At 40.5% G+C, this 8,648-nt stretch overlaps 1 long non-coding RNA gene and 1 other non-coding gene across 2 annotated transcripts; both read right to left on the bottom strand.

The window, feature by feature from the left end:
- Nucleotides 1-2,489: 2,489 nt before the first annotated feature.
- On the bottom strand, nt 2,490-3,629 carry LOC144232036 (uncharacterized). The gene is made up of 3 exons (XR_013335295.1): nt 3,215-3,629; nt 2,921-2,965; nt 2,490-2,712 (listed from the first exon to the last, which is right to left on the bottom strand). It is a non-coding gene; the product is annotated as an uncharacterized LOC144232036 (long non-coding RNA).
- LOC144232040 (small nucleolar RNA SNORA24) lies at nt 3,034-3,164 on the bottom strand. The gene has a single exon (XR_013335296.1). It is a non-coding gene; the product is annotated as a small nucleolar RNA SNORA24 (small nucleolar RNA).
- Nucleotides 3,630-8,648: the final 5,019 nt, after the last annotated feature.

The following is an 8,648-nucleotide window of genomic DNA, read 5'->3' as shown; positions in this document are numbered from 1 at the left end:
TAGTAGCCTTAATCTTTTGTGTGGTATTTTATGACAAGAGACAGAGACCACCTGAGACCACTGAGGTCTAATTATAGGAGTCTTTATTACCGGCCGGGACTGCACAGAGTTAACAGAGAACTGTAAATGTGTGGCCCCCAATCTAAGGGCTCAGGGCTTTTTATAGTGAGCAAGCAGGCAAGTGGGAAACTTGAATTGAGCAGTATGATTGGTTATTGCAAAACGCTACAAGGTGATAAGGAGAGGGCCCTTATCCTGGTATGCAGGGAAAACATTCCTCATTTTGAAGGCAAGGTTCAAGATTGTAGGGAAGTTTTAAGGGAACAGCCATTATCTCGAGGACAAAGTATGTAAACTGTGTCATAAGCAACCAGGGGACATCAACCCTTGCTCTTATTTTTTCCTTGCACCAGTGGATAGTTATGCAGCCCCCTGAGTGCAGACCCCGAAGGTAAACTCTGGGCCAAGATGGAAGGACTGAAGCTAAATTCATGTGCAACATTCCCCACTGGCTTTAGGTGGGGAAATCATGGACTCCTCATCCCAGTTGAGACTGCTGTAGAAGACCTTAAGACCATCATCTTAATGGAGTTTATTCTTTTTCTTACAAAGTTGAGTAGCCAATTTATGAGGCTTGGGCCGATTAGGAGGCCCAGGAGCAAGAGCACTAAGGGACCTGTAACAGCTGAGGGGAAAGTTGTTAACCAGGGAGACCATGAGAATAAAGACTGATACCAGCTTTCACCCTGCTGTGGGAATTTTTAACCAGGGCCAAGTTTTCTGATTGCTCCAGAATTTGTATAAAACAGGCATTTTCCAGTATGGCATAAAGGTCTCCTTGTTTTATTTAAGAACAGGAGGTCCAGCCTTGTTGGTTCTGGAAGACAACTTCAGCTAGGGAGTGAACCTGTATTTCAAGCTTAGTAATAGAAGCTTCCATGAGACTGAGGTCCTTGTTCATCTGTCTGCTGAGGGTTTAAAACTTTGGTCCACAACTCTTAAGGAAGCTGTCCCGATAGCTAGAGTCAGCATTACCAGCCCCCACCTAAATGGGGTACTAAGGCCAGGGGTCATTCCAAAACGACACATGGGGCATTATAAGGACTACAAAGTATAAGACATTCCAGTCCTCATTAGTGAAGAGTGGGCCTGCGGTACAAGGAGTAAGTAAGGTCAGTGGTACAAGCAGACCAGGTAGTGTCAGGTGTCACAAAACACACATTTTGAGAGGCACTTAGGAGTAGAACAGAGCTACAGGAATCTTTATAGGCTGAGGTGCCCAAGGAGTAGCTTGGAGAGGCCAAGCAAGTTCCTTGTCCTTGTTGGTCGCCCAAGGTTAGTTTGGGCTGGGTTCCCCATTTGCGGGAGGCTGTTATTGTGGGGCCCCCAGGGCTACTTGTTGAAGTCTCATTATTTCCCAAGATGTCAGCTCCGATGCTGACATAGGGGGCCTAGGGTTGAGACTGAGTCAACAGTCAGGTCTGGGTTTGACCATTTAGGATGTCATATGTGGCCTCAATGAGGTTTAACAGGGCATCAAGTTACTGTGGGACGCACTAATTGGGCTGGAGAATGGGCAGACAGGAATCCGGTGACAGAGGGGGGCAAGGAGTACTTACTGGAGCTGTTGATTTAGGCTGTGGTTGGTTTGTGCTGAATTGTAAACAGGGTCCCGGGGTTGTATCTGGTCACATAGAGACCCCAAGTTTTTCCTGTGTCCCATGGTTTTTTTTCTATAAACCCCACCCAACTAGGTTTTAATAGTTATGTTGATTGAGGCTGTTAGAGGTAGTGTTTTTTTGACTTCTATGAATACGTCCCCTTGAACCCAATCTGCTGCGGTTTCACATCCCCATCAGGCACAGCGAAATTGCCCGCTTTTCTGACAGACATTTGACCCAGTGGCTGGGCAGACATAGAACTGCCATCCTTTCCAAAGTTGTGGTTGTTTAACCTACGATTTATCCATCCTGGGCACAGCTCCGAGGTTGAGGACCTAGGGGGTATTATCAGCCAAAAGTTGGCAAAGTTGACTGTAAAGGTAGGCTGTCTCTGTAGTCATAGACTGTAGGACCTTCCCGGAATCTCGGAGTTTAAGTTCCCAAATATGACGTACTGGAATGTGAGGGTGTACAACAAGTGAATAGCAACAAGGCAAATAATGAATTAAAAAGCAGAGCATAGAAGTCTTAGCCGGGCATTTGGGGACAGTCTTGTAGTCCTTTGAGCGCAGGCCCAGAAGGTAAACCCTGGGCCAAGATGGAAGGACTGAGACTAAACTCATGTACAACAATGTCAAATGACTGCTGTCCCTTAGGAGTAATGTGGTTTTACATGTTGTTCCCGCTACCAAGTACTGTAATGTCTTACAATACTCATTCACAACACCGCCATACCAGCTCCACTACCAGAAGCAGGTGGTTTGTTACCTATTATTTGTAGCTACCTTTCCACTTCCTTCTCATTTAGTCATAGAAAACGACTTTTTTTCAGATGAATCAAGCCATTTTATTTAATTATAGTAAGCAAGCACGCACTTATTGTCTACTTACGCCCAAGTAATATTCTGGCCTATATGGGAGACCACCACCCCAGATTATTCTCCATTCGATATGCAAGAAGTTGAGATTTAAAAATCACGTTCGGCAGCACACCACCAGATTCGAAATAAACAGAGGACTTCACCCGTATCATTTTGAATTTCTTCATCATCTGCAAAAGAAAACCAGCTTTATAATCTGATGTGTGTGTACTAAGTCACAGTGCTGAAATCTTAGCAACTTCAGTTACTTTTTATTTAGTTGGCTATTCATTCTTCCAAATTACCAAGTAACAGCAAACTGGGTCAATTCTGGTCTTCCCATTCCTTAGCACTAAGGATTCCGTATTAATGACAAAATATGAATAAAATGGAACGTACCTGGTCAGGTTTTCTGTCATCCACTGGAACGGTTAGTTCAGCTTCCTAAAAACATTTAAGCAACAGTTAGATGTGTGCCCAATAACCTAGCACGCTCCAGGCTTTCAAGTGATGAATGTTACTTGTGCAAGTCAGAATCTGATACCAATTAAATGGTGACAGCTTTGCCAATAAACAAGAATATGCTCTTCCATGGCTAGGAAGGGAGACTGCCACGGCTGACAGGTCCCAAAGATACATGGAGATTTACAATCCCAGAACTTATAAGCAAGCAACACTACAGATATTACTCACTTTCTCGGATCTAAATGTGGCGGGTATCAGGACTCGGCGTTACTACTTTAACAGTGGCGGAGTAGATTCAAGATGGCCACTTGACACCGACAGCCGAATTCGCGACCTTTGCTGGTCATCAGGTGCACGATCGAATCCTTTGCTGTAGAGCCCATAACCATGCGCGCTCGGCTTCCGACTCAGCGCCCTGGGTGGCACGTGGCCGCCGCGTGACCAAAAGAATACCTCAGGTTTTCGAACCTAGAGGTTTCACAGCTGTCGCTGACCGATCACTACAAGACTCCTGAATCTCATGCATTTTAACTAGGCCGAAAAGTTCTCCCTCAATTACCATCTTAGTGCACAAAATACGACAGCGCACCTCAACCACGTAACCTAAACCCGACGCTTCCCGGATGTAAAAGGCCGAGCACTTCGGCGCAAGCTGTCTTATAGAGCTGGTGACGCTATTCCGGGAAGTGCCNACAGGGTTTCCCTCCCTCGGCCCTTCCCAGCCCCTCCGCCGTTCCACCCCTTCCCGACGCCCCCTAGCTCCTCGGCGTTTGCTCCACCTCCCCCGCCCACCGTCTGGGCGGGGCGGTTCACCCCGCCCTCGATTCGGACGCACGCGCATACAGGAGTCAGAAAGTTCTCGCGAGATCAGGAAATCCTGACGCTGGTTTTTGTCTTCCTGACCCGGGAGGTGAAAAGCTTTTGTTTCCTGTTTGCTTTAAGGATAGTTAGAGGTTGCCCTTGTTACCGAAACGTCAGGTTAGATAAATCCTCAGCTTTTAAACCACTAGGTAGGTTAATATATATGGAACTAGCTGATTTTTCTGCCTATTAATGATCGGAGACAGGTTTTCAGCTGGAGTTGCTGTTCCTGAAGCACAGTTGTCAGTGATTTGCAAGGGTTTTTGTTTGTTTGGAGGTTTTGGGGTGTTTTTTGGCGGCGACGGGGGAGGGTGTCTAATGTCTTAGGGGTATTTACACTCATTACTGAAAGCCTGGCCAAAAGACTGTAAATACAGGAATATAAAAAGTAAAGGACGTTAGCCTGAAGTCTATGGGAGGCCCACTTAACGAGTATGTCTGAACAATTTCCCGTGTTGCAGACTGACCCACGGTCTGTTGTCCGTATTTGGCCACAGCTGGATTTCGTTGACTCTTAAAAGCATTATGTCACCTCTTACCTCCCTGCTGTGCGTTTCTTTGAGTGCGCAATTATAGAAATAATCGAATTAACCCTTGTAAAGGGGAATTAAAAATATTTAGGAATACATTTAGTTCTAGACACGTGCTTATTAAATGCTATTAAATTTATTTTCAGTTTCCCCTTGTTATTGTCCTCTGATATGAAACAAAAGGGAGGTTTTAGTAGCGGACTATTTGGGAAGGTATGTTGTGGCAATTGCTGTCAGGAAAAACGGTATCAAAAATTTATTCCCCAGAATAAGTTGGGGAATAAAGTGCCACGTAAGAGATCTACAGAAGCCTCGCGGAATCTTTACATACTGTTCTAGGGGGAAATAGTTTATTAGAGCAAACATTACTATTATGATTAGAACGACCAGTTTATAGGAAATGAATTTTAATTAGAAAAAGCTAAAGTTGTTTCTGAGGCTCACCTTTCACCCTATGTTTTTCTGACTTCATCTTCATCTCACTAATGAACGAAAAAGTGCTATTCTGTAACAAGAGGTAAATACCAAAGCACAGCGGAGAGTTTTACTTAATTAGATTTCATGTCGAATCTGTAGCCATCTGTATTACTTTGCAAAGGCTGTCCGAAGAAAATGCCACAGGTTGGGTGGCTTACTACAAATTTATTTTCTTAGAATTCTGGAGACTAAACTCTGAGATCGAGGTGCTCACCGGTTTGTTTTTAGACCTTCGATGGCCTATAGATGGCCCTCTTTTCCCAGTATCTTCACATCTTTAACTTCTGTACCTGTTTGTATCCCAGTCTCTTAAAAGGACACCAGTCATCTTGGATTAAGGCCTGTGTTAATGACTTAACCTTAATTGCCACTTAAAAGATCCAAATATTATCATATTCTAAGTTATTGGCTGTTAGGATTTCAACATATGAATTTTGGGTGACACAGTCCAGCCCATACGACCAGCCACTTATGGTAAGCTATAAAGGTACATTGAAGTTTTTAAAACTATGTTTCCATTGGGCTAAGGAGTAAAAACACCTGAGACAAAGAGTGAAGAGTCTCTGCTCCCATATTTTAGGTTCTTTTCTCCATCTTATATTCCTTCCCATCTATTTCCCATCTAGTTTTTTTCTTTTATTTAAAATTGAGGTATAATAACATATTAGTTTCAGGTAAACAACATAATGATTTGATACTTGTATATATTACTAAATGATCACCACATTAATCGAGTTAGTCCCTATCCCCATAAATAGTTATTAAGATTTTTCTTGTGCTGAAGATTTTTAAGATTTTACTCTCTTAAGGGGGCCTGGCTGGCTCATTTGGTGAAGTGTGGCTTCTTGAGCTCAGGGTTGTAAGTTCAGTCACCACATTGGTGTAGACATTACTTTGAAATCTTAAAAGAAAAAAAAGATTTACTCTCTTAGCAACTTTAAAATATGTAAAAGTATTATTAACTGTACTCCCCATGCTGTACATTACATTCCCTTATTTATTTTATAACTAGTCTGTTGTACCTTTTGACTCCCTTTACGCATTTTAGCTACCCGTTCAACCCACTGCCTCTAGCAAGCCCCCGTCTATTTTCTGTATCAATTAACTTGGTGTTTTTGTTTTTGTCTGTAGATTCCACATATAAGTGAGATCATATGATATTTGTCTTTCTGTGACTTATTTCACATAATATAATGCATATGGTACATCCATAATGTCAACAAATGGCAAGGTGTCATTTGTTTTTATGGATGAGTAGTATTCCATTATATGTATGTACATCCACATCTTTAGCTATTCATCCATTGATGAATACTTAAGTTGTTTCCATATTTTGGCTGTTGAAAATAATGCTGCAATGACAATGGGGCTGCATATATCTTTCTGAATTAGTGTTCTTGTTTTCTTCATATAAATACCCAGAAGTAGATTGCTGGGTCATATGGTAATTCTATTTTCAATTTTTTGAGGAACCTCCTTACTGTTTTATACAATGGCTGGACCAATTTACATTCTCATTAACAGTGCATAGGGTTTTCCTTACTCTATGTCCTTGCCAACACTTGTTATTTCTTGTTTTTTTTTTTTGTTTTTTGTTTTTTTATACCATTCTGACTGGGGTGAGGTGATATCTCATTGTGATTTTGATCAGCATTTCCCTGATTAGTGATGTTGGGGATCTTTTCATGTGTGTGTTGGCTATATCTGTATCTTCTTTGGAAACATGTCTATTCACATCCCCTGCCCATTTTTTAATTGCATTGTTTAATGTTTTGCTTGAGTCATATGAGTTCTTTATGTATTTTGGATATTAACCCCTTATTAGAAACATGACTTACAAATATTTTCTCCTATTCAGTAGATTGACTTCATTTTGTTGAAAATTTCCTTTGCTACAAAGAAGCTTTTTAGTTTGATGTAGTCCCATTTGTTTACTTTTGGAGTCAGATCTAAAGAATCATCACCATGATCAATGTCAAAGAGCTTACTGCTTATGTTTTTTTCCTAGGAATTTTATGGTTTCAGGCTTACATTCAAGTCTTTAATCCACTTTGACTTCATTTTTTGTGTATGGTATAAGATAGTAATCCAGTGTCATTCTTTTGCATGTGACTGTCTAGTTTTCCCAGCACCATTTATTTAAGTCTGTCCTCTCCCCATTGCACATTCTTGGCTCCATTGTTGTAAGTTAACTGACCATATATGCATGGGTTTATTTCTGGTCTCACTATTCTGTACCATTGATCAATGTGTCTGTTTTTATGCCAGTATCATACTGTTTTAATTACTGTAGCTTTGTGGGGCATGTGGATGACTCAGTTAGTTAAGCATCCGATTCTTGATTTCAGTTCACGTTATATCTGAAGGTTTGTGAGATTGAGCCCCACACTGGGGGCTTGGGATTCTCTCTCTCCCTCTCTCTCTGCTCCTCCCCTACTTGTGCTCTCTCTTTCTCTCTCAAACTCTAAAATAATAATTACTATAGCTTTGTAATAATACGGTTATCAACCAGGAAGCACAATAGCTCCACCTTTGTTTTTCTATCTTTTTTTTTAAGTTTATTTATTTATTTTGAGAGACAGTGTGGGAGGGGCAGAGAGAGGGAGAGAGAGAATCCCAAGCAGTCTCTGCACTATTAGTTCAGAGCCTGATGCAGGGCTCAAACCTACAAACAGGTCATGACCTGAGTCCGCATCAAGAGTTGGACACTTAACTGAGCCACCTAGGTGCCCCTTTGTTCTTGTTTCTCAAGATTATTTTGACTGTTTGGAGTCTTTTGTCGTTTCATGTAAATTTTATTATTGTTTGCTTTATTTCTGTGAAAAATGCCATTGGAATTTTGACGGGTTGTATTGAATTTGTAGATTGCTTTGCATAGTGTGGACATTTAAACAGTATTCATCCAGATGTTCCATTATTTATATGATCTTCAATTTCTTTCATCAGTGTTTTATAGTTTTCAGTATACAAGTTTTTACCTTCCTCATTAAAATTTGTTTCTAAGTATTTTTTGATGCAATTGTAAGTAGAAGTGTTTCTTACATTATAAAAAAATAGAAGCATATTAGAGTTTATATCGTGATTTTGTATCCTGCTACTTTACTGAAATTCATTTATTCTAACTGTTTTTGGGTGGAGTCATTTGATTTTCTATATGTCATATGCAAATAGTGACAGTATTACCTTTTCCTTTTCAGTTTGGATGCTTTTTATTTCTTTTTTTTACCTAATTACTTTCGATAGACTTCCAGTACTATGTTGAATAAAAGTGGTGGGAGCATCCTTTCTTGTTCCTGATCTTAGAGGAAGAGCTTTTACCTTTTTACCATTGAATATGATATTAACTGTGGGCTTGTCATGTATGGCCTTTACTGTGTTCAAGTATGTTCCCTCCTGCTATACCTACTTCCCACTTTGTTCAGTTTTTAGTCATAAATGAATGTTGAATTTGCATAAATTTTCATGTGTCAAAATACTACTCTGCTTTGACTGCTGTGATTGAACATACTTGTTCTGTGAAACTTTTCATTACTCTGAATTTGCTTTCCCTTTTTGACACACTATATTACTTGGATTTTTCTTGTATCTTAAAGTCCTTGTGAAGGGACTGTGTCAACTCTCATTTGAAGTGCCTATCAGAGTGACTGATATTAAAGAAGCACTCAGTTGGATTATTGAATGCTTTGAAGCAGTCAGTATATATTTTACAAGAATTGAGAAAGTTTTATATTTAGTTTAAAAGTGATTTTTTTCTAGGAGGTAGAGTTTNGAATTGGTTTTCCTTAGTGACTTAC

This window comes from Crocuta crocuta, unplaced genomic scaffold, assembly GCF_008692635.1.
Source record: "Crocuta crocuta isolate KB4526 unplaced genomic scaffold, BGI_CrCroc_1.0 scaffold708, whole genome shotgun sequence".
In the NCBI taxonomy this organism is placed as follows: Eukaryota; Metazoa; Chordata; class Mammalia; order Carnivora; family Hyaenidae; genus Crocuta; species Crocuta crocuta.
Note: the sequence above shows the minus strand (reverse complement) of the source record. Positions and strands in the feature narration are given on the sequence as shown.